Source organism: Chiloscyllium plagiosum, unplaced genomic scaffold (genome assembly GCF_037043375.1).
Source record: "Chiloscyllium plagiosum isolate Xiang-an unplaced genomic scaffold, Cpla_swu_hap1 HiC_scaffold_20, whole genome shotgun sequence".
Lineage (NCBI taxonomy): Eukaryota > Metazoa > Chordata > Chondrichthyes > Orectolobiformes > Hemiscylliidae > Chiloscyllium > Chiloscyllium plagiosum.
In genome coordinates, this window is record NW_028270158.1 from 69,764,186 (window position 1) to 69,789,747 (window position 25,562).

The 25,562-nt window shown below is 43.0% G+C and overlaps 2 pseudogenes; one reads left to right on the top strand and one right to left on the bottom strand.

The window, feature by feature from the left end:
* The first annotated feature begins 253 nt into the window (after positions 1–253).
* Positions 254–17,731, top strand: LOC148146654 (NACHT, LRR and PYD domains-containing protein 3-like; annotated as a pseudogene).
* Positions 17,732–19,280: 1,549 nt separating this feature from the next.
* Positions 19,281–23,582, bottom strand: LOC148146655 (stonustoxin subunit beta-like; annotated as a pseudogene).
* Positions 23,583–25,562: the final 1,980 nt, after the last annotated feature.

A 25,562-nucleotide genomic window follows, 5' to 3' on the forward strand; every position in this document is an offset into this window, starting at 1 on the left:
CCTGAACTCCAGTGAACTGCTGAAAGGCTGCAGTGGTCTGTGCATTGGTCTTGGAGCTGGCATGATGAAGTGGTGAGGCTGTCTAAAGTGCATGAAGGAGGATGGTGGTCATGGAACACGATGAAAAACATATGCAGCACTTAATGAAAATCAAGACAAATGTGACCAGCATCAAGGGACCTTAATGAAATCAATGGGTGTCAGGAGGAGGAAAGCTGTCCACTAATTTGAGCCTAACCTGACACTTAGGTAGATGGTGGTGATTGTCGGATGTCAGTCATTTCAGTTCCTGGACATATCTGCAGGACTTCGTCAGGGTAGTGTCCGAGGCCAAACCATCTTCAGCTCCTTAAGGTTAGAAGTGTGGACATTCACTTATGATTGTACAATATTCAGCACCATTTGTGACTCTTCAAGTACTGAAACAGTTAATGTCCCAAGTAGTTCAATACCTGGATAGTATCCAGGTTTGGGCTGACAAATGGCAAGTAACATTTGTGCCACACAATTGCCAAGCAATGACAATTTCCAACCCTAGAGAAACTAACCATCGTCCCTTAACACATCACTGAATCCCCACTATTAACATCTTAGGGGTTACCATTGACCAGAAACCCAACTGGACTTACCCCAAACACATTGACCTGCTGTTGTAGCCAGAGGCTGGGAATATTGCAGTGAGTATCTCACCTCCTGACTCCCCAAAGCCTGTCCTCTGTCAGCAAGACCCAAGTCAGGAGTGTAATGGAATGTTCCCCACTTGCCTGGATGGGGGCAGCTCCAACACTCAAGAAGCTCGACACCATCCAGGACAAACCAGCCCCTGCTTGGTTGGTACCTTATCCACAAACATCCATTTCCTCCATCACTGATGCTCAGTAGCAGCAGTGTGCACCATCCATAAGATGCACTGCAGAAACTTACCAAAGATCCTCAGACAGCACCTACACCCACTTTCATCTAAAGGACAAGAGCAGCAGATACATGAGAACATCGCTCCCTGCAAGTTCCCCTCCGAGCCACACACTGTCCTGACTTGGAGATATGTCCCTGTTTCTTCACTGTGACTGGGTCAAAACCCTGAGGGCATTGTGGGTCAAGCCAAATGCACTGCAGTGTTCAAAACGCAGCTCACCCCCACCCTCTGAAGGGCAACAAATGCTGGACCCAGCCAATGTCTGAATTAAAAGTATAAATGAATTAAAAGTGAATCACTTCACATCTGTACTAAAATGTACATGTCATTTGACTGCCTATTCCACTGGTCTGTGTAAGCCCTTTGGAAGTTCTCCACTCTCCTTATGATTCACAAGTGTTCTGAAGGATTGCATCTTCATTAAAGTGTTCTGCTGGAAAAGCACAGCACGTCAGGCAGCATCCAAGAAACAGGAGAGCCAACGTTTCAGGCATAAGTCCTTCAATCAGGAATGAATCAGGGTGAACTGGTGTTCTAATACTGGTTGCTGGGACCTCCACAACAAACTTTGCTTTAATCTGAGAAACAACGCTTTGCCACTTGTCTTTGTTTCTCGTTACTCCACTAACTTTATGCCCATTTTGATAGCACCCCTTTTATCCCATGAGTTCTAATGTCATGCACAAGTTAGGTTTATTGCTCTTTACAAAGTGCCTTTTGGAAGTCTAGGTATATCACAACAACAACTTTACCCTCTGTTACCACAAACAAAATAACTCATGCAAGTCAGGTAAGTGTGAGATATTAGAATACTGATAAAAATAAATAATGCTTCAGGGGCCTTCCTCTCCCAATTAGAATGTCAAAATCATAAAAAGCTGTGATCTCTTATCTGTAAGGCAGGTTTTTCACAAATGTTTCTTAACATCAGATGAAAAATAGTTGTAGGTATCAAAACTAATTTACAATTCCAGGGCATCAAATGAAGAACAGGAACAAAAAAAAGTGTTGGGACCAGAACTATTCATGTTATACATCAATGGTCTGGTTAAAGGAAAGGAGGACATAGTTATTAAATTTGCAGATGACAAAAATAGGTAGAGGGACAAGTATTGTTGAGGAGTCAGGAAAGCTGCAGAAGGACTTGGACAGGCTTGGAGAGTAGGCAATGTGTCAGCTAGAATGCAGGTGTAGGAATGTGTGATGTTATGTACTTTGATAAGAAGAATAAAAAGGTGCAGACTATTTTCTAAATGGTGAACAGCTGTGGAAATCTGAAGCACAAAAAGGAATTCAAGAGGCCTATTTTAGGATTCTGTTAAGTTTAACATGCAGTTTCTGTTTATAGTTACAAAGGCAAGTGCAATGTTATCATTCATTTCAAGTGCAGTGATGTGCTGCTGAGGCCCAATCAGATTTGGAATACTGTAAGCAGTTTTGGGCCCTGTATCCAAGCAAGAATGTGTTGACATTGGAGAGGTCCAGGGGAGGCTTACAAGGTTGATCCGTGTAATGAAAGTTTTATCATTTGAGGAGCGATGGAGGTCTCTGGGACTGTGCTCAGTGGAATTTAGATTTTTTTTGGGGGGGTGTTGGAGGGAGAGTAAAGGTGAATGGAATCTGATTGAACTTACTATTCAGGCCTCAATATTCTGTCTGAACATGGAGAAGACATTTCCAATAGTTGGACAGACTAGGTTCCCAGGGCACAGCCTCAGAGTGAAGGGATGACCTTTAGAACTGAGGTGAGGAGACATTTCTTCAGCCAGAGGTCAGTGAATCTGGAACATATTGCTAAAGGCGACTGTGGAGAGCAAGTCATTGAGTGCATTTAAGATGGTGGTAGGTTCTTTTTTGGGAAGGGGATTAAAAGGTTACAAAGGAGAAGGCAGGAGAAACATATCAGCCATGATCAAATGGTGGAGCTGACTCAATGGCTGAATGGCCTAATTCTGCTCTTAAGATCTTATTACCATCAAATGTGGAAGAACATCCTTACAGATCCATCACCGAAACAAGAAAAGAAAACATGAAATTCCGGTCCAAATAAGAAAAACTTAGTTAAAATAATACATTTTAGAGAGCCTGATGGATGAGAGAGAAAGACTAGGCAGTAAAGATTTTCCAGTGAATACCAAAGCGGCTCTGTATTTACACAAGTCAGCAATTGGAAGGGAAAAAGCACATTCTTTTATGTATTTGACAGGCCACGGTAAATGGTGGTGTCACAGTGTCATCGTTCAAGGTCACTTGAAAGAGTTTGCATCTGGATCAATTATTACACCTCAAAATAATGTGCATCATATTGTTACAATGTCAGAGAGGGGATAAGAAAGTCTCTGATTACAATATTTAATCCTCATTTCAAACAATGAGTAATAGCTAAGCTGAAGAAAATTAAATAGTGCTGCTGAAAGTATAACGGTCCTTGAGACACAGCGTAGTGTCCCTACCTCTGAACCAGGAAGCCTGGGTTCAAATATAACTATTAAAAAAAGGTGTCATACATCTGTGAACAGGTTGATGAGAATAACATCTTTGATAGAATAGAGAGAATCTGCTAAGTAAATAACAATTCTTTTAGTCTGTTTGTTGTCAGGAAATAGGTCAAACCTCCAATTCCAAATAGACAATATGATATTGGGAATGACAACGAGAGTGTGGAACAGATTTGTTGCTGGCATGTCATGTTTAACAACACTGATACAGCTTTCTGAAACAAAACTATGTACTGCATTGAGCAGGTGTAGACAGGTTATCAGAAGGTGTTTGACAATGTGATAACATAAAACTTCAAACATTTGTTATAAAAATGGAATATAACAGCATGGATGGAAAATTGATAATCTGCCTAATTTTTCCCATTTGTATTGACAGATCCAAACAACACTCACGCAATTCTCCAAGTGTGACAATTACCAACTGCTCAAATAATCAAACTTTCACCGGGACAGATTGAAACATGCGGTTGAAGGAGGGGTGGATGGAGTCAGCTCATTGTTAACATACAAGATGATTTTCAATGGAAAAGATGATCAGGTAATTGCAAGAGCCACAATGAATTTGGCTCATAAATGAGCAATTAATTGACAGATTATATTAACATAGACCGTCATAGAACAGACCATATAGGACAAACTAAAAAATATGAATCTGAAACATAATACAAGGAGCATTTTACAGACAATTAACACAACAGACTGAACGGCAACTTGAATGAATTTAACAAATCGCAAGATAAAAATGATCTTTTTTCATTCAAGAGATGTGGCCGTTGCTGGATGGGGCAGCATTTATTGCCCTGTCCATAGTTGCCCACCTTGAGAAGGTGGTGGCGAGCTGCCTTCTCAAAGGGGGGGGGGGAAGACAATGTGCTGCAGGTTGACCTACAATGCCCTGAAGGAGGATTTCCAGGATTCTGACCTATCGACTCTGAAGGAATGGCAATATACTTCCAAGTCAGGCTGCTGAGTGGCTCGGAGGGGAGCTTGCAGGAGTTGGTGCTCCCACGTATCCGCTGCTCTTGACCTTCTCGACAGAAGGGGCAATGGGTTTGGACGGTGCTGCTAGATGATCTTTGATGAATTTCTGCTGTATATTATATGGATGGTACAGTGCATTGATAGTGGAGGGAGTGGATTCTTGTAGGTGTGATGCCAGTCCAGCAGGGGCTACTTTGTCCTGGATGATGTCAAGATTCTTGAGCTTTGTTGGATTTGCGGCCATCCACGACAAGCATCATACTCCTGACTTGTGCATTGTAGATGCTGGATAGGCTTTGGGGAGTCAGGAAGTGAGATACTTGCTGCTGTATTCCAAGCCTGTGACCTGTTTTTGTAGCCACTGTGTTTATGTGGGGAATTCAGTTCAGTCTCTAGTCAAAGTTGATAGAAAGTAGATAGTAAGGAATAATAAGTAATAGTAACACCATAGAATATCACAGGGTGGTGATTAGTGGCCTCTTATTGAATATGGTCATTGCCTGGCATTTGTGTGGCACAGGTTTTACGTGCCACTTGTCAGCCTAACCCTGGATATTGTCCAGATCTTGTTGCATTTGTACACAGTATCGGAGGAAATGTGAATTATGCTGAACATTGAATTCATTGGCAAACATCCCCTCTTCTGATCGAGGGAATGTCATTGATAAAGTAGCTGAAGATGGTTGGGCCTACCCCTGAGGAACTCCTGCAAAGATGCCCTGGTGCTGAGATGACTGACCTCCAGCACCCACAGCCATCTTCATATGTGGCAGATGTGAGTCGAACCAGTGGAGAGTCAACCCCAATACCCATAGATTCCAGTTTTGCCAGGGCTCTCTGATGCCATTCTGTCAAATGCTAACTTCATGTCAAGGGCTGTCACTCTCACCACCCCTCTATAAATCAGCTCTTTTGTTCGTGTGTGAACAAAGGCTGTAATGAGATCAGGACCTCAGTGGCCCTGGCGCAACCCAAACTTGGCATCACTGATCAGGTGCTGCTTGGTAGCACTGTTGATGAGACCTTGCATCATTTTACTGATAATCAAGAGACTGGTGGCTTGGTAATTGGCTAGGGTGGATTTATCCTGCTTTTCGTGTGCAGAATATATTCCTGAGAGGAAGAAGGACTCTCAGAAGGGGTTAAACTAACCATGGGTAACCAGAGAAGTTAAAGATAGTCTCACAATTTGTAGGCACGTGGAATGGATGCGAGATGGGCGTAGCATCGTTTGTACAGCAACAACTCCATCCTGTTGACTGAAGACTGCTGACAGGAATGGCAAGCTTCCTGCTTTTGTGTCCGTACTAAAGGCAAGTTAATGCAAGTTGAGTGCGCAAATCAGCATGAAATGAGGGAACAGCCCTATGATTCACCCTCATCCAAGCTATAAGTTGGATGTCTGTTCTAGTGAGTAAATTACCCTTGCAGCAGCATTTAATAGGGGATGGTGTGCTCCAAACAGAGGCATACGGAAAGTGGAGGTGATGTGCCATGATGATGCAGCGGGACTGATAAATAGTCAGAGTCAGCATGGAAATAGACCCTTCAGTCCAACTTGTCCATGCCAACCAGATATCCTAACATATAGGCAACAACCATTGCATGAAAAAGTTGCCCCTTCAGTCCCTTTTATATCTTTCTCCACTAACCCTCTAGTTCTGGACTCCCACCACAGGGAAAATACCTTGTCTATTTATCTTACCCATGCCTGTCATGATTTTATAAACCTTTGGAAGGTGAGCTCTATCTCCAATGCTTCCAGAAAAAACAGCCACACTCTATTCAGCCTCTTCCGATAGCTCAAATCTACCAATATCCTTCAAAATCTTTTGAGCCATTTCAAGTTTCACAACATCCTTCTGATAAGGAAGTGACCAGAATTGTGATTCAGCAGTAATGAGGATGATAATGAACAATTGTCCATTTTATAATGCACCGCACCACCAGAACTATGTTGGACAATGCAACCGATTCTTCTTAAATATAGATAAGGTCTCACTTGACTTCTGATTAGATTTGCCAGATTTCTCTCTACTACTTGTAGTATATGGCTAATCTTTCCTAAAGCGATATTGCACTGTATGCGCATCCAAACCTAACCCTCAGGCTACCCACAATCTTAATCCTGACCTTAACCCGACCCCTAACCCTACCCACTAATCCTCACTGACCCTAAAACAAACTCTAACCCTACCCCCAATCCTAACCCTGAACCAAACTATAACCTTAATCCCAGCCGCTAAAACAAACCATAACTCTAATCCAAACTCTAACCCTACCCCATAATCTAACCCAAGTTCTAACCCTGACTCCAAGTTGACAACCAATCCTAACTCTAAACGGGACCTTTGGTATGAACCAAACCCTAATACTAATCCTCATCCTTATCCTACCTCTAACCCCAAGATCCCTCCTTGTTTCTCCCCAGAAATTACTTGCATGTGTCATTGTCTGTCTGTGCAGTTTCTTTCTTTTTTCATATCCCTTGTCCTTCATAAGAACTTAATGCATCTTTCAGGGTGCCTTCCAAGAAAGGAAGCAAAACCAATAAAATACTGCTTTGTGGTTCTGTATGGAGCTCAATAAGTCATTTGATATATTTAATGACATCTGTTAGGACATGCACTTTCATAACATGCAAAATATGAAAGCTGCTGGAGGTAGAAATGGCTTCCATGGGACTATTTTCAAAAGACAGATCGTAATACTCCAAATGACCCATCTAATATGATCTCTTCTTTAACAAATTCCTTTTTAAATGATACTTTTTGACTTGTCCACAGAGAGCAACTCTCGTGCCCCATAGCTTAATACTGCCTACTCCCTCAGTGCCTGCTGTCCTCAGGCCTCCTTCAATTTATTTGGTCTTGACCAACATCAGAGCAGTATGGCTTGCTGCCCAAGCTGTGTGTTACGTTAGAATGCAGTGCCAATCCTGCAATATGAAAAGATCCTGCGGACAACATCAGATAGTATCACGACTCAAATTGACATATAAGCAGGAGACTAAGGTATAGGTTTGAAATAACTGCTCAGACGCCACTATCCTATCACCACCTCATCTTTATTTCCTTGTGCATTAATGTGTCCAGCCAGCTTGGAGTCAGTCCATCAAACGAAGATTCGAACCTCCTGGTTATATTCTCTTTTGTTCAAAAATCCACATAAGGTCACAGACATAACACATACAGCAAAGACGATAAGATGGAACGTTTTATAAAAAGACATGGTATACACACACACGGCTCAATCCACATACTAGGAGTCAGTCCAGAACTCATACAGAAATAGCAGTGCAGAAGTACGTCCCTGTCACCAAGTCATCTTGCAGTTCACTAGCTCCCACAGTACACAGTTCTGGCCAACCGCTCACAATCAGTCCACCAAACTGATGAGATTGTCATCTCCTGGTGAATTTTCTTTTACTAAACAACACTGTTTACAAAACAATTAACATTAACGGCTGTATACGGAGTAACAGCAATTTTACAAGGGAGAGGAATTGAAAAGTCAATCCCCAAACCAGACTGTTCAACCAGTTTTCAGGGAAATAAGGACAAACCTCAAATCCTAGTTTCAATCGTCACAAAACGGTAACAATTTCACTTGCACACACAAGACAGTCCAATTACACAATAGTGCATACGTTACAGACCCCCAGCAACCCACCAGCCCTCCCACCTTCTGGCCACCCTAAGGCAGCCTGCCCCTACCGGCTCTCAGTCCACCCCATGCCCTTTCCAGTTTTCTGTCCACCCTGGCACACCTGACCACTTCTGGGACAGCCCGTCCCGCTTCTCCAACCCCCAGGACAGCCTACCACCTTCTGGTTTCCCTAACCATCCTTCGCACCTTCCAGCCACCAGGACAGTCCACCCTGGTAATTACCCAGGATGACAGCACTTCGGATGGTCTACCCATCTTCTAGCTCTCATTCTGCCCCTACATAGCATTGGGCTCCCCCCACCCTGATGCGCCATCCGGCCTGTGGACTGCCCTGACACATCTTCCGGCCACCTCTAGCACTGCCCGTCCCCTTCTCTGGGACGAGAGTGAGCAGGACAGCCCACAAGACTTCCAGATCTCAGCCCGCCATTACGCACCTTCTGGCTCTCGGCTGCTCGGATATCTTCTGACCATTTCTAGGACAGCCCATCCTGATTACCTCTTGGGATGACAGCATTCAGAATGGCCTACCCACCTTCTGGCTCTCGGGGCCTACCCACTCTCTAGCTTTTGGGACGCTTACTAACCTTTAGGTTCACAGGATGGCTTACCTACCCATCCTCCAGCTCTCAGAGTGACAGCTTTCAGCACCAATGAATCCCAGCTCACATTAAGGCCTGCAACCCTCAGGGACAACTGCTTGTTGAGTTATCACCCTGCAGGTGATAACTCAACAAGCAGCAAGACAGTAAGTCATCAAAAGTCTTATCTGTTACAAGAGTCTATTACAGTAAACAGTTCTCTTCAAAATGTAGAGTGCATTCCCAAGAACAGGGTCCACTCCAGTATACAAAGTATGTGGTCAGAAATGGGGTCCACCCTAAACTGCAGAGTCCATTGCTAAAAACAGAGTGCACAACAGCGAGCAGAGTCCACTCTTGAAGACAGCAAATACTTACCCCACAGCACAGATGTTCAGTCTCCACAGAGTCCTCGCCCATCTTTAGAGAACAAGGCCCTCTCACAGGAATACAGCACATTATAAAGGTGCAATTAATTCACAGGGATTTAGTCCACTCCCAAACCCCAGGTTGCAGTAAGTGCTCACCTCCCAGCACAAACATAGACAGGCAGGCATTCAGTCTTTGCAGAGGCATAGTCCAAAGGTCAGGCCTTCCCACAGGAAAAGCTCATCTTGAAAAGATGTACTTTTTTCACAAGGGCTCAGTCCAAACATAAAAAAAAAGTGAAGACACATACATAAAAAGAAAACTCAATTGCAAAGGCTAAGCCCTACCACAAGTTAACATTGTCCTTCTCTCAATGTAAAAAAGAAAGAGTAACACACAATCTGTAACCAGCCAGTGAAACAACAATCCCCTAATGGGAACTGAGTTACACCTGAAACACATTGATTATGTGAATCAGACAACTTAGAAATCAGTCCTCAATAGAGTAATACTAGTTAACTAACTGGCTAAATAATTCAGTCAGAATCAGGAATCCTTCCTTCCCACCCTCACCCCCCAAAAATAACATAAACCAAAAACAGCAGTACCACACTGGTTATAACACCAGCCAGCACAGTGACAGACCACAACACAGGAGATTGTATTCTCCTGGTGAAATTAGTCAGCCAGGGTTTTCCTGATTGGCTCAGGTTAACAACCCTAATCAAGGACCTCATAATCAACGAGGTCAACCTGGTTCCAATTACTAGAAGTTTGCAATTGTCTATGTATGTACACAGGATGGGTCAGTCTTAAACACTGACAGAGTAAACTCTTAGAGAAAAAAACTGCACGTCCTCACCTCTTATGCACCTTACACATTCCATTTGTAATAAGCACAAGTTATAAGCAGATGTTACTTGTTTACCATAGTATATTACAGCAAGGTAAATTCACTGTAGTCTTACCAGACTATAGGGATGCTGTCCAGTTAGAGAAAGACAACTTGTGGTGTTTTAACCTGAGGGTCACTTTGCCTCAGTTGAGGGAAGAAATTGAGAAGGTGAGTCTTTCATGATAACCTCAGCCAGTGTGGGGATTGAAGACACACTGTTGGTGTCATTCTGCATTGCAAAGCCGTCCAAATTAAGCAGCCAATTCCGACAGCATACAGAGGAAACTCGATTACCCGAATACCAAATATCCGAAAATAGAATTATCCAAAGGAGATCTCAAGGTCCCGATAGAAACATTACATCAAAGATGTGTTTCCAGCAGTGATTGTGTCCTTTGTTTACAGTGATTGAACAGGCACTGCTTCCAAATTACTGACTTCACACCCTCTCTCTCTCCCCATATTTTCTATGTGAAGTTCTATAGAGGGGTGTACCTGAACCAACCCAACACCCACCCCCCCTCCACCCGCTTCCCAGGAATAATCTCTCCAACATTATCCTGTACTGGGCAAACATGGAACCTGTCAAAAATTTGAAGTAAAATGTGTGCGTCTGTGCGCTATTTTGAGACTTACCCCACAGAGGCAGCAGCAGCAGTGTTTTTGGTGATGTGCAGTTGGATGCCCCAGAGAGGGGCCGGGGTGGGCGTCAGGGGTGAGAACTTGAGCGCTGTGTGCTGCTGCAGTCTCCTGAATATGGAGGACACTTTAAAAATCTGTGCCCCAGAGGAAAGACATTTAATCGATTTTCCGAATAATCAATTATCTGAACACAATAGTGCCTGCCCATCTCGTTCGTATAATCGAGTTTCCACTGTATACAGGTCTAATCAAGACCTCCCATTATCCTTATGATGCTTACCAGAATGACACCTACAGTGTGGCTTCAATCCATCCTTGTTTCTACCTCTCACTCCGTGCTAGTATGTTTGTCCATGTATTTTGTAACAAACACTTTTATTTTACAACAAACACTTCTCACTGAATCTGTATTTAATCCATTCAGGTTTAACCCTTTCAAGATCTATGAAGAAAAAAAACAAGGTGTACAATTATCAGTTATGCAAAACATGATAAAATCTGGAAGGTCATATTGAAGCTGTACCGGACTTTGGTTGGGCCATAGCTGGAGTACAATGTGCGGTTCTGGCCCCCACACTATAAGAATGATGGGATTGGGCTAGAGAGCTGCAGAGGAGACTTATCAGGAAGTTTCCTGGGATGGAGCATTTTGGCGATGAAGAGAAACTTGGTAAGGTCCGGTTGTTTTCTTGACAGCAGCTAAGGGAGTTGTGGCACCTGACAGAGGAAGATAAGATTATGAGGGGCATGGACAGTCATAGAATCATGGAGATGTACAGCACAGAAACAGACCCTTCCGTCCAACTGATCCAAGCAGACCAGATGTCCGAATCTAGTCCTATTTGCCAGCACAAGGCCCATATCCCACTAAACCCTTCCTATTCATATGCCCATCCAGATGCCTTTGAAATAATGCAATTGTACCAGCCTCCACCACTTTCTCTGGCAGCTCATTCCATACACACACCAGCCTCTGCGTGAAACATTTGCCCCTTAGTTCCCTTTTATATCGTTCCCCTCTCACCCTAAACCTTTGCCCTCTAGTTCTGAATTCCCCCACCACAGGGAAAAGATTTTGTTTATCCTATCCGTAACCCTCATTATTTTATAAACCTCTATGAGGACACACCTCAGCCTCTGACGCTCCAGGGAAAACAGCCCCAGTCTATTCAGCCTCTGCCAGTGATAAAGCTGCTCCTTCAACAACGTTATGTTGTCCTCGGCATTTGTTCAGAGAAATTGTGTAAGACGCAGACTCTAAAAAGTCTAAAATTAAGGGGTTTGGGCCAATTTGATTGCAGCTATAAGATACTCTATCAAGCAACAGGCTTTCAAGGTATTGATTTAAAAATAACTTGCACAGTGAAAGGGGAAAGGCCAGTTCTCCCAGTTCAGTTTCCTTCAAAATAGTTGTGTTTTGAAGCTGCTGGACCCAAAGAAACAGGTCCAGGCAGGGACTCCCTATCTGTAAACTCTCCTGTAAGTCGCTGTGTTTGATTTTACCTTTTGTACCATGATGTGTTTATGGGGATTATAGCAAGTATTTGGAACAACACAATTAAGCTGAGATGATCTGTTGGGTTTTCAGACAGGTCATGGTATTCAGTGTTCTGTTCTCTTTTGTTGGTGTTTCATTTGGTAATCTTGTAAATAAATTCTGTTTTTATCCACTCTACACCTGCTTAAAACAACCAGCAAAGTTAGGGTCTGGGCTACATTGTTGAAATGTTTTGAGGGGGTCTGGCCTGATCCATAACAACAGTGTGATAGGAAGCAACTGTTTCCTCTTAGTTGAAGGTATAATAATAATAAGAGGATATACTTTTCAAGTGAAGGGCAGGAAGTTGAGAGGAGATTTGAGAGAAATCAACGTCACCCAGAAGTTTGTTGGAGACCTGGAAAGCATGGCCTGGGAGGGTAGTTGAGTCAGGAAACTTCACAACCTTTAGAATACTTGGATGAACACTTGAAGTGTCATAACATTTAAGGTCATGGATCAAGTGCAGGAAATTGAGACTAATGTAGATTTGGAGCAGTTTTTTTTGTTGGAACAGACTCAATGGGGCTGAAGATCCTTTTATCTATTGCATGATTCTATGATAATGTGAATTTCTGCTCTTGCAAAGAGTTGACACAGTGCAAGATTGAAAGACCCCATGCTGTATTATAACCATTCCATGATTCCTTCATTCAGAATTCTCCCTTCCGACTGTTTGAGTTCTGAACTGTTGTTGTATTTCTGAGTGAATCACAAGTTTTGAAGTAAGTAAGATAAACAAGTGGATGTTATTGTCTGTCAGCAGTCTGATGTCACGCTGGACACTCACGCACACCAAAACGTAGGTAAAACTATTGCAGATTTTCAATAATTCCTTACTTTCCTGAAATAATATAATTAATTTTACGTAAAATTTAATTTCATTAAATTATAGAACTTTCAGCTTATTTTTATAATTACCCAAAACCTAATTCAGTGCTTTAAACAGCGAAATTTAAAATCACACAACACAAAGTTATAGCCCAACAGGTTTATTTGGATGCACCAGTTGTCGGAGGGTCACTCCTTCATCAGGAGAGAGCGCTCCGAAAGCTAGTGCTTCCAAATAAACCTCTTGGACTATAACCTAGTGTTGTGTGATTTTTGATTTTGTCCACCCCAGTTCAACACTGGCACCTTAACCAAATAATCCCATTGCTGGACAAATAATTTCCTTCTCATTTTCTGTGGTTATCATTTTACTTAATCTACTTATGACTATTTTTTACAGGAGTTCACTGAGCTCTCAGAGAGGGGAGGCCGTGCTGAGAGTTCACAATTTATTCTAAACCTGCTGATGGAGAAAGGTTCTCAGGCGCAAAGAATGATGTGGGAATCCTTTGTGAAAATACACACGGGATCCCAAAGTTGGAGGAATTACCGAAAGAAATAAAGGAACATGGTACAGTAAAATCACAGTAAATTTTATTTCAGATTCAAACACTCGAGAATTTGCTATGATAATTTACATATATTATTTCATAAAATATAAATGATTTACATAGGTTTTGAATCTTTTGATTTCATGAATATTAATAGAGATGCATCCAAACTACCTAATCACCTTAAAGGTAAGTGATGAAATACAGAGGATTGTTTGAACACGTTTGTTTCAAGTTTCTTGGAATCTGCAATATAGAAATTAAAAGGAAGAGTAACTAGGAGTTGTATGTTTTGGAAAAGTCTTCAACTCTCAACTGTCCTGTCTATAACTACTATTCATATGATTTCTGATGTCTGTCCCATGAATATTCATAAAATGCATTATTTAACTTGGTCAAGCACTTGTAAAGTAATCTATGATCACCTACAAAATGATATATTTTCAGAGAGAAATGAATTCACCAGCAAGTAATAGAAACGAGCCAAAAGTTAAGAAGTGCATTTTCAGACTTTGACCGCAACAAACTAAAACTAACATAGATAGAACATTGCTCAACAGGGAAGTAAACACCAAGTTTTTTTTTTATTAAACAATCAAATTACATCTTAAAATCTCATTTGTGTTTCTGATATTTCCCTCCATACATTCTGGCTCTCTAGCAGATTTAATGACATAAGAAATAGGAGCAGCAAAAGAATATTCAGCCCTTTGAGTAACTCTGTCCGAAGGCATCATGCTGATCTTCAACTTCACCATTTTCCTGCATTATTGCTCTATCTCCTGATGTTTTGAATGTGTAGAGTTTTACGAGCCTGAGTCTTGACCTTAATCAACAACTGATCAAAGATTCACTGCACTCTAAATGGTACTCTTTTGAGAGAAGGTGCTGCCAAGGTATGGGAGGTGCTCAACATATTCCAGATCATTCCCTTCAACATGTACGGCTGTTCCGTTGTGAGTGGATACATATTTTGTTTTGGGAATGTCTTGGGACTGGGCTGGTTTGTTTTTTTTTAATCAGAGTTAAAGTAACTTTAGAATTTCATGTAGAGTCATCAAGAAAATCATAGAATCATCGAATGTTACAGGCCATTCAGATCATTGTGTCTGTACTGGCTCCTGAAAGTGCTACCCAGCAAGTCCTCTACTGTAACCCTCTATATTAACCCCTTTCAAATATATATTTAGCTCTCTTTTGAAACCTCCAATGGAATCCACTTCCACCACTCTCCTAAGTAGGGCATTCCAAATCATAACACAATCCTCTGAATAAAGAAGGTTATTCTCATCTCACTCTTAGCTCTTTTGCTGACAGTCTTCAAATTGTGATTCCCAGTTACTGGCTTGTCACCTGGTGAAAACAGAATATCTTTCTTTACCCTGTCAAAGTTGTTCATAATTTTGAATTTTTAAAAATTCATTTATGGGGTTGGGGCATCACTGGCTGGGCTCAGTATTTATTGTCCTGCCCTGATTTGCCTCCTAAGAAGCTGCCTTCTTTGATTCTCACTTGTTTTGGTGTACATGGGATTCCAAACCTGCAGAACCAGTTTGGTTGATTCTAAACTGACCTTTAGAATGCTCAAATAATTCAATAAGTCTTCAGGAAGTTAGGAATGTTAAGCAGTAACCTCCTATGAAAATAATCTACAATGGGAGACGTTGATATTCTTAAGCCAGTGTTGCACATGTATAAGTTGATAGTGTTTCAATAATTTAGTGGTCTACGGCTCGCGTTCTGCATGCACTTTAGCCCTACACTCCTGATATTTGGCCAACCAATGCAAAGAGAGGCAGGCAGTTCAAAGGATCTCCTTGTTAGCTTGGTCCTAAGCCTGTCCAAGGTGCCCATTTATAGGTTCAGGCAGTGAGCATTTGAGAGGGGCTTATTCCTATTTCCTGCTTCCATCTACACCCTGTGATGCTGGAAAAAGATTGCGAAATGTTCTCCAATACACTTGAGGCCTTCTGAATCTGATAGAGCACGCCATCATCCCTCAAAGCAACATTTCAAATTAATCTTTTTAAATTTTCTTTCAAGATTTATTTTTGTGACAGTGTCTCTCGAAGGAGTTGATCATTTGATGAATCGGTTATTTTATTGCTGAAGAGTAGAGGAACTTTAGTGTACCCTGTCTCTGAGCAAGAAGTTCCATGCCGGATCTTGAGAACCAAGCAGACTGTATTCATAGGTTAATCATTAACCTTTAAATCCTTCCAGTCTGAATTTGGATCCTTATTCCCAATGCAGTCTGTTTGGGACCTGCTTTGCTGTCCTATCCATTGCTGGAACCTGTAGCAGAGTGGGATGAACCCATCCTTAGAAAGAAATCTGAAGCTGTACAATGAGACTTTCAGGATACTGAGTGTTTGGAAGGAAGCAGGCATTTGTAACCTTGCAGTGTATTAATAAATCTAGTAATAAGTTAAGGATGGGCATCTACTACTTCATTTAGTGACTTTTAAACAAAGTAATCCACTTTGAATGAGTATTGAGTCAAAGAAACATTGTTCGCTCATTGTTCAATTTCAAAAATGTAAGAGTTTAAATTTTGACATGCGCCTGTATTGAAAATGCCAATGAAACCTCAATGATTGTATTAAATCATTAACTTTGTTCTAATTGAAGACGTTCAATGGAAACGCTCCGTGCCCAAACTAAAACACTGCCAGTGAACACTGTCCTCATAAAAAAGGTGAAGATTTTCTGTCTGGTTGATCGATACACTGAGCTAATGGTTATTTACACTGTTTGAAATTGGACACTTTTAGACATGAACTGCCAGCAAGAGGCCGAGACCATGACCAGTGGAGAGAGAAACATCTCCGGTGAGAACCGGAAAAGATGTGAGCTGATCAACTGTTCTACAGCAGTTTTTCTCCCCGAAAATCTAAAACTGGAAGTTCAGCATCAGTGAGCAGAGTCCCAGGAATTGGAAAATCAACAATGGAACAAAAGATGGTTTGTTACTGGGTGTATTTTCCCAGTGGCCCAGAATCCCAATTTGCATTCAGTTTTAAATTTGGGATTTGAACATTATTAACTGTAGGATAAACCTGAGGAATCTGATATTGGATCAGTATCCTTACTTTGGGAAAGTTCTGGATGAGCTCTAGAAGAACCCAGAGGGATTGCTTTTCATATTGGATGGTTTGGATGAATTCAAAGACAGTTTTAAGTTTCTAACAGAGAAATACAGAACCGCAGTACATGTGCACTGATCCTGAATGCTGGCGAAATGTATCTGACGTTGTGTGCAATTTAATCTAGCACAAGCTGCACCCAGGATGTTCAGTGCTAGTGATCAGCTGTTCCATTGCATTGCATTTGTTGGAAATGCTAAGATCAGTGTTAGGGCTGAAATCTTGGGATTTGTGATAATGAGTGGAAGGAATATTTCAGAGGGTGGCAGCAGCTGCTTTCAAACACATGGAGGAGAACAAGATCCTGTACACTATGTGCTCCACCCCTTCTTACTGCTCGATCTTCGGTCTGTCACTGGATCCCTTCTTCACAGAAAGAGACAGGAAAGAGCAGCAAGTTCCCAAGACCATCACCCAACTGTATTCCCTGTGATGTTTTTCTGAAGCTTGGTGAGATGGCTTTCACTGGCATGTCTGAGAAGAAGATTGTGTTTAGAAATGGCGATTTGATCTAGTACAATCTGCAAGCTTCACAGTTATCAGGGTTCATGATGAAACTTTTGGAGAGAGATGATTCTGTCCAGGGTATGGTTTACACATTCCCACATCTCGCTAACCAAGAGTTTGTAGTTGCACAATTCCTGACTTCAGTCTCTGGGGCATTAAGCTCCTCAGTGAAGCCCACCATAAGGAAGAATGGGCAATTTGAGATATCTATCCGCTTTATTGATGGTCTCACCTCCCGACAGGCAACTGACCCCTTGGAGGAGTTCTCACCTCCACTTGAGAAGCAGACAATCCGTCAAGTGATTAACTGGGCAAAGGAGAAGATTAAAGAACAGATTGGATGTGAAGGGAGTGAAATTTGTAAAAGGAAAATCCTGAACACGTTCCACTACCTGTTCGAGGTTCACAGTAGAAGCATAGTGAGACCTACAGAAACACTTATATTTAGTCTACTGAAATTGACCCCTATTGAATGTGTAGTGTTGTCCAGTGTCACTGGACTCTGTGATAAAATAAATGAACTAAATTTGGAGGAATGTAATATTCCAGAGGAAGGATTTCATCGACTGGTATCTGTACTTCACAGATGCCAGGTGTTGAGGTAATTGTTATATATTTTCATGGATTATGTAATTACCTTGTGCCAGAACAAAATCTTTTCAATCAAACCAGACAATGGGAGATTTAACACAAGTTATACCATTAATATGAAAAATAGGACATAATACCTTCAGGAAAATGGAATATAAATTTGATTCTTGGCAAAAAAAATAGTCTCGTAAGCAATGTACATTTTCAACACCCAAAGGCTACTGAAAGCATTGACTAAGCAAACTGTATGAGGGTGCATGTACGAACTGAGCTCAGCTATTGATTTAATCAAGCTGAACCTCAGATAAGGCAGAAATGTGAGTATATGATATGATAGGTATCTCTTAATGGAAGATATAACCTTTGTTGACAGAATCAGGGTAAAATCCTCAGACTGTACAACAATCCATTTCTCTAAATAACGTTCAGACTTGGGCTTACGCATGGCTACTATCAGTTGTGCCGCATAAATGCCAGCCATTGTCTATCTCCAATAAGGAAGAATCCAACCATTTCCCTTGACATTCATGAGCATTGCCATTGCTAAATGCCACACTTATTAATTTCTGGAGAGTTGTTCCTATTTCCTGTAATATCCAAACGAGACAAATATTGCATCAGGTTCACAGCATGATTTAGTTTGTTTAAACGTTCTGTACTTCGATTGAGTTACTGTAATCTGGGAGAAGCTAGAGTAATAAAATTGCTTGGTGCTCTGAAGAAATGAAAGACGTGAGGTAAGTACTATTTTCATTGAACTTCTCAAAGCGTTTCTCCCTCTAATGCCACTGTTTTTTTTACACGCTAGGCATGCAACATTTGCCTCATTACCTCCGTCGCTCACCCCTGTCATCTGATGAGAGTCTAATTCTTCCCACTTCCCATTTCTATCTCAGTCAATCTCCTCCCTTCTCTTAATCTGGAGAAAACAACCAATGTTCGGACAGAGAGAGCTGAGACAGCACATGTTGTATGGTGCCCAAGAAAGGTAATATCTTTCATTAAGCGATACCTATCACATCACACACACACATTTCAGTCTTATCTGAGGTCCAGCTTGATTAAATCAATACCTGAGCTCAGTTCATACACGCAACCTCATTCAGTTTGTTTATTCAATTTTTTCAGTAGTCTTTAGGTATTAGAAAATAATGATGTTTATTTTCAATGCCCCAGGAAATTAGAAACCGACCTGACCAAGCTCTGCATGGGATGTCAATAAAGAAATCATCAACCAGGTTGGGTTTTGTTTTATTTCCTGACTCCTAGTTCTCCCATGAGAAAATCACACCCAGCTATTGGTTGTCCTAGATATTTTCTGTCATGGTACACGTTTGGAGCAAGTGTGATCTGGGTCTCTGGGCTCAGAGGTAGGGACACTACCCCTGTGCTCCAAGTGAGGAATTGGAGAAGATGAGAGATGTATAGGTTTGAACCTATGTGGAGAGATTTCCCAGTACATTGTCTGAACCACAGTGGGCACAGTCACTGGGCTCCTTTCTGGTGTAATACACTATCTTCTTACGGGGGAACATCTACACATTGATGCTTTTCACCAATTTGTTATCCCTCGAGACATTCTGTCAGCTCAGCCCATCCTCTCTCCTGTGTGGTCACTGCCACCACCTCATGACTGGGAGTACCAAGGCCAGCTGGCCTACAGTCTGCTGAAACCCGCACTCTGTAAGTGCTGGCGCTGCTCAGATTGGCCAGAGTGCACGTGCAAGTCAAACCCTCTGTCCTTTGCTCTCTCCACTCGTCTTCCAGGTTCTGGCTTTCCAGGTATTCCACCACGTAGCGGCCAATATTAACACTGTCACCGACCAGAGTAGGAGGAGTCCAGCCAATGGTCACAGACGTGGCCTGGGCACTGGAGACTGTCACCTGGGTGGGAGGAGAGGCAGGAAGGGTGAGGATGCCAGCGGTGGACTCACTGAGCAATCCCGCACATGGCCTGTACACAGGGAGGAACCTGAGTGTGTATTCCTTGTATGGCTGTAATCCAGTCACTGTCAATGTCTCAGGGTCACCCTCTGTATCTACCCAGGCCCAGTCGTGGATTTCCACAGGCCTATAGCTGACCTTGAATGAGAGAACAGGCCCAAGGTTATCAGGCGGCCCTTTGAGGTGCAGAGTTACACTGGAATCAGTTACACAGCTGATCGACGGCCTGTCTGCTTTTTGGAGTGTCAGTTGGTTATTCACCAATATTCCTTGGGAATACAGGAAAAGCGATGTTCCAGGGTATGTCTCATCTTTAACTGAAGCTATTGAGACCTTGCTGCTCTCTATCCCTTTCGTCCTACAGCTGCATTTGTTTGACTCCACGATCTGGAGGAACAGGCATGCCCATTTTCTCATTTGTGTCAGCACTGGTGCCACGTCAAACCAGCCTTCCCCAGATGGGCCAACATCATCTTCTGATGCGCCATTTGGTTCAGTCACGTTCCATTTCGTCTGGAGCCATTGGGAGAGTTCCTGTAAATAATGGTCCTCAGCTCCCAGTGAGGTGAAGGCAAAGCAGACAATGTGCTCCGTCATCGGATCCGCCAGCACTCTGACCAACTGGCTCTTGCTCAGAACGTCCACTCCTTCCAACATGGCCAGGCACCCATCCACTGTGGCCCCCTCCTTTTCCCTCTTCTCCAGCCAAGAATCCAGCCAACAGTAACGGAATGGTGATCGTCCAGCCCCTTCCAACATTTCCAACAGCATACTATCATCCTGCGCCTTTCTGCAGATGGAGAGCAATGCTTGCGCCAGCCCTCTCTGGAAGACAGCCTGGAATTCCAGGACCATTCTCCTGAAGGTTTGGACTTTGTCTTTGATCTCAGAGAAGGCTCGTGCAGCTGGGCTCTCGATCAGATCATTGCATCTCATCTCAATGTCATGGAATCGATCCATGAGCCCCTGGCATTGATTGACCAGCCCGATACTGACCTCCCGGGCAAGCTGAGCTGCCTTTGGGTCCAGCATCTTCAGAGGGTGCAACCAGACTCTCAGGGGCACTGCGTTCTCTCTGCGATCGCCCAGCAACTTGGGCAGCGTTGAGTAAACTTCAACAGCCTCCTGGTAGGTCACTGGGTTCCTGTCGAGGAAGATGTCCCCATGAAAAGTGCAGCGGAAATTTTCCTCACGCTTTTTGTCTTCGTCCGACATGTCGAGTGAGCCCTTTCCCTCGATTTGGAACATGGGGATCTTTCGAATCATCACCTGCAGATTTCCCGAGCCATCCCGCACGTTGTCAGTGCTGGAATGATCCAGGTCAAACACAAAAAAGGCTTGTGCTCCGTACAACACGCCCGTTATGACATGAGTGGCTGAGCCCTGCTCGAAGACGGAAGGGTAGGTGATGTGCTGTTCTCCCAACTGGCTCATGGTAAGCTCCTCAAAACGGCTGGTGGCCCGGTAGTGGAGGGTTAGTCGGGATTGCTGCCTCGAGGTTTTCTTGTTGGTCAGATATTTGGCCGAGCCGCTCACATCTACCATTCCTCCGAGAAAGCTGGCCTTGAGGGAGGCGTCCACATCCAAACAGGACCCTTCATCCGAGCTAATGATGTTGTACTCGGTGCTGGGTTTCAACTGCACATCGAGGTTCGTTTTGAGGGCATTCAAGTCCCATTAAGTGACACCTACCAAAACAGAATGAACAACTTGTATTGCAAACCACTTGTGAAGGAGAGGTGCATCGTTAGATGCACTGGTTTGAGTGAATGCTGGCTAGCTCGGTTTGCTGTAGGGATGGCTACTTTACAAAGCAGTGTAATACTAACAGTGCCACTTCAATTCCTGCACTGGCTGAGGTTACAGCAAATGACTCTCATCCTTAACCTCACCCTTTTTCAGAAGTGTATTGACTCTCAGGTGAAACCACCACCAGTCATGTCTTTCTATGATCTGGTCGAAGAATTATAATTCTGGGAGCACTTTCAATACAATGAAAAATTGAAACTTAATGCGATCCTGTACAAATATTGAGTTTATTGGGTGAGGGATGAATGTTACTCTGAGCTGCACTGGTGGAAGGAAAATACTGAGGATTGTTGTATTGTCAAATGGGCATTATTGAAGAAGGGTTGAAACAACATGCATAATGACCCACCTCACAGCGAGTGCACAGTACACAAGACGCTTTAGACTAACGGATGAGAAGTATCAGGTTTCTGCCCTGAGTGATACTGTTGTTATAGCCGAGGGACATTTTTATACTGCGTTTTTAGAACAATCATGTTTGAATGTGGAGGGTTTTTTTGTGATCGGCGATAACATAGCTTCTTTTTCTTCCCTGGCTGATGATAGTAGGACCTTATCCGAAATTATACTGAGCTTTGTGTCTGTTGTGAAGTTCTTGTCCATATCACCAATAATATGGAAGTTATGTTGTTCACTAGACTGGAATATTTACAGGATGTTAAAAAGGCTTATATTTTGGTATTTTTATCCTGAGTGGTTAAAACATAATATTTTGAATGCGAGTTGATATTTTGTTTTTTTCAGGATTTTAATATTGGATAAAATTGGAGTTTATAAGCTGGGTTTTTACACAGTTTCTATATTGTCTATGAGATTAGAATTTATATTGTGGCGTTTTCAGAGTTTATATATGTACCAATATTGTGTCTTACACACTCTGTAATGATTTGGACATGGAGAAAGTGAGGTCAGCAGATGCTGGAGATCAGAGATGGAAATGTGTTGCTGGAAAAACGCAGCAGGTCAGGCAGCATCTAGGGAACAGGAGAATCGACGTTTCGGGCATTAGCTCTTCTTCAGGAATGAGGAAAGTTGGTCCAGCAGGCTAAGATAAAAGATAGGGAGGAGAGACTTGGGGGAGGGGCGTCAGAAATGTGATAGGTGGAAAGAGGTCAAGGTGAGGGTGATAGGTCAGACTGGGGTGGGGGCGGAGAGGTCGGGAAGAAGATTGCAGGTTAGGAAGGCGGTGCTGAATTTGATGGATTTGACTGAGACAGGCTGGGGGGAGGGGAAATGAGGAAACTGGTGAAATCCGATTTGGACATGGTTAGATGATATTGCACTTGTGCGCCATATTTTCTAAATGGTTTATATAACATTTTTGGATAATGTCCAGAATGATATTGGACATTATCATGTCATTTAAGATTTCAGAATCTTCCTTTGACATCTATGGTTTTTATATGAGATCAAATTCCGTCTCTCATCATATTGACGGTGCTCCCAAGAGTATTGATTAAAATCCTCAACATAATCCAACTATTCACTGAATGACTAACCTGAGATACACCTCGAACGCCAACACAGGATGTAGACCTTTGAGTATTTGAAATCCTGTTGATATTGTGGTTTACATTGCTATTTTATTCATGGCCAGTCATGGATTGGGATCGACTCCAAAACAATTATTTTGGATTACCGCCTTAATGAGAAATTGATACAATCAAAGGAGTATAATCTTAAAAATCCTGAAATATGAACTTTCCCAGTACTTAGAAACACCTGTTTTCCATTCTTCTGCATCACATACTGCTTTGCATTCAAAACTGATTTGCAAACAGACTCCACGTGGGAGCTAGGAGAAAGTGAGGTATGTGGATGCTGGAGATCAGAGACGGAAATGTGGTGCTGGACGCTGGTCCCAATGAAGGGTTAATGCCTGAAACAGCGATTCTCCTGCTCCTTGGATGATGCCTGACCTGCTGCGCTTTTCCAGTACCACCGTCTCAACTCCATAAGGGAGCTGCCTGGATATGTTCTGGATCTTATTAGGGAGAGACTCGGATGATATTGAAGTTATATTTTGGTCTGTAATTGTAGTTATATTTTAGATGAGAAATTAGTCACCTGTGCAATAATGGCGTTTTGGCGTAGATGCTGCTCAGATTGCATTCTGGTGAAACTGGAGTCCAACATGTGGTGAATTACTCATGGGCGGCGACAAAAGCAGGTCAGAGGCTAGGAACACAGCAGCAAGTAACTCACCACCTGACTCCCCAAAGCGTGTCCACCATCTACACGGTATAGGTCAGGAGTATGACGGAATAATCCCCACTCACCCTGGATTTGTGCGGCTCCAACAACAGTTGCAATCCCTTGACTACAGAAGCGTGTTGAGGCTATACAGGACATTATTTTGGAGTATTGTGAGCAGTTCTGGTCGCCCTGTTATAGGAAGGATATTATTAAGCACGAGAGAGTTCAGAACAGATTTACCAGGGTGTTGCCAGGAACAGGGAGCTTCAGTTATAGGGAGAGGCTGGATTGGCAGGGACTTCTTTCACTGGAGCATAGACATTTTAAAAATAAAGTGCAGTACAGATAGGTTTAATGGTATGTGCCTTTTTCACTAGGATGGGGGAATTGTAAGATTATGAGTCATTTTTCAGATGATAAGAGAGAATTTAAGAACGATGTGGGAGGGGAGATGCAAGATGGCAGCAACCCTGCAGAGTTCTGCCTAAGACTCAGGCAAAGTGGGGAGCCCACCTTCACCTTACCTGCTAAATTACTGAAAATAGTTTTTGCCCAGCACCCTTGGCTATTTTGCATCAAACGTTAACAGTTTGGTCCTTTTTTAAAATGGCTAAGGGCAAAGGCTCTCGTAATCTGCAACAGGCAGGGAGAAGCCCCCCCCCCCCCCCCCCCCGTTCCCCCCCCCCCACCCCCCCAGATATCTGTGGCTGCCCTGGGGGTCTTACCTACAGAGGCCAGCCTGAACTCGGAGCTCATAAAACTCAGAGAGAAGATTGATGCATCCATTGAGGAGACCTGATCCAGGTGGGAGTCGATCTCAGTAATGCTGCAGAAGCATGACCGAGAGATTGAGAAACTCGGGCAGCGAGTCGGAGGGGCGGAGGAATGTGCTGCAGCCTCGGAGACTGCTGCTGATTATTCTGTGGGTCAGCTACGTGCTCTGGAGCTGCAAGTCTAGACCCTGGAGGGACATATCGATGACTTCGAAAATCGAACGAGAGGAGGAAGGACAGCTTGTGGATTTTCCAGGAGCAACGGCTCCCGCAGCAGGTAGTGAAGAAGGCTAATAACAAGATGGATTGAGTATAGAAGAAAAGAGCTTCTTCTGCAGTTGTACAGGGCCCTGGTGAGACCATGCCTGGAGTATTGTGTGCAGTTCTGGTCTTCAAATTTGTGGAAAGACATTCTGGCTATTGAGGGAGTGCAGTGTTGGTTCACGAGGTCAATTCCTGGAATGGCAGGACTACCTTACGACGAAGACTGGAGTGACTGGGCTTGTATACCCTTGAGTTTAGAAGACTGAGAGGGGATCTGATTGAGACATATAAGATTATTAAAGGATTGGACACTCTGGAGGCAGGAAACATGTTTCCGCTGATGGGTGAGTGACGAACCAGAGGACACAGCTTAAAAGTACGGAGTAAAACATTTAGGACAGAGATTATGAGAGATTTCTTCACCCAGAGAGTGGTAGCTGTGTGGAATGCTCTGCCCCAGAGGGCAGTGGAGACCCAGTCTCTGGATTCATTTAAGATAGAGTTGGATAGACTTCTCAAGGATAGTGGAATCAAGAATTATGAAGATAAGGCAGGAACAGGATACTGATTAAGGATGATCAGCCATGATCATATTGAATGATGGTGCAGGCTCGAATGGTGGAATGACCTACTCCTGCACCTATTGTCTATTGTCAAATTGGAGTCGGAGCTGGGCCGAGTGCAGATTGAGCAGGTCCACCGTGTTGCTGTACTCAGGCCCAGGTTGGACCAGCATCCCACCTGGTTCTAGTCAGACTCCAACACTACAGGGAAACACAAATGCTGCTGGAGGTCTCCAGAGTCTAGGGGAAGGATCCCCATGCCATGATGTACAAGGCCTCTAAGGTAAGGTTGTTTC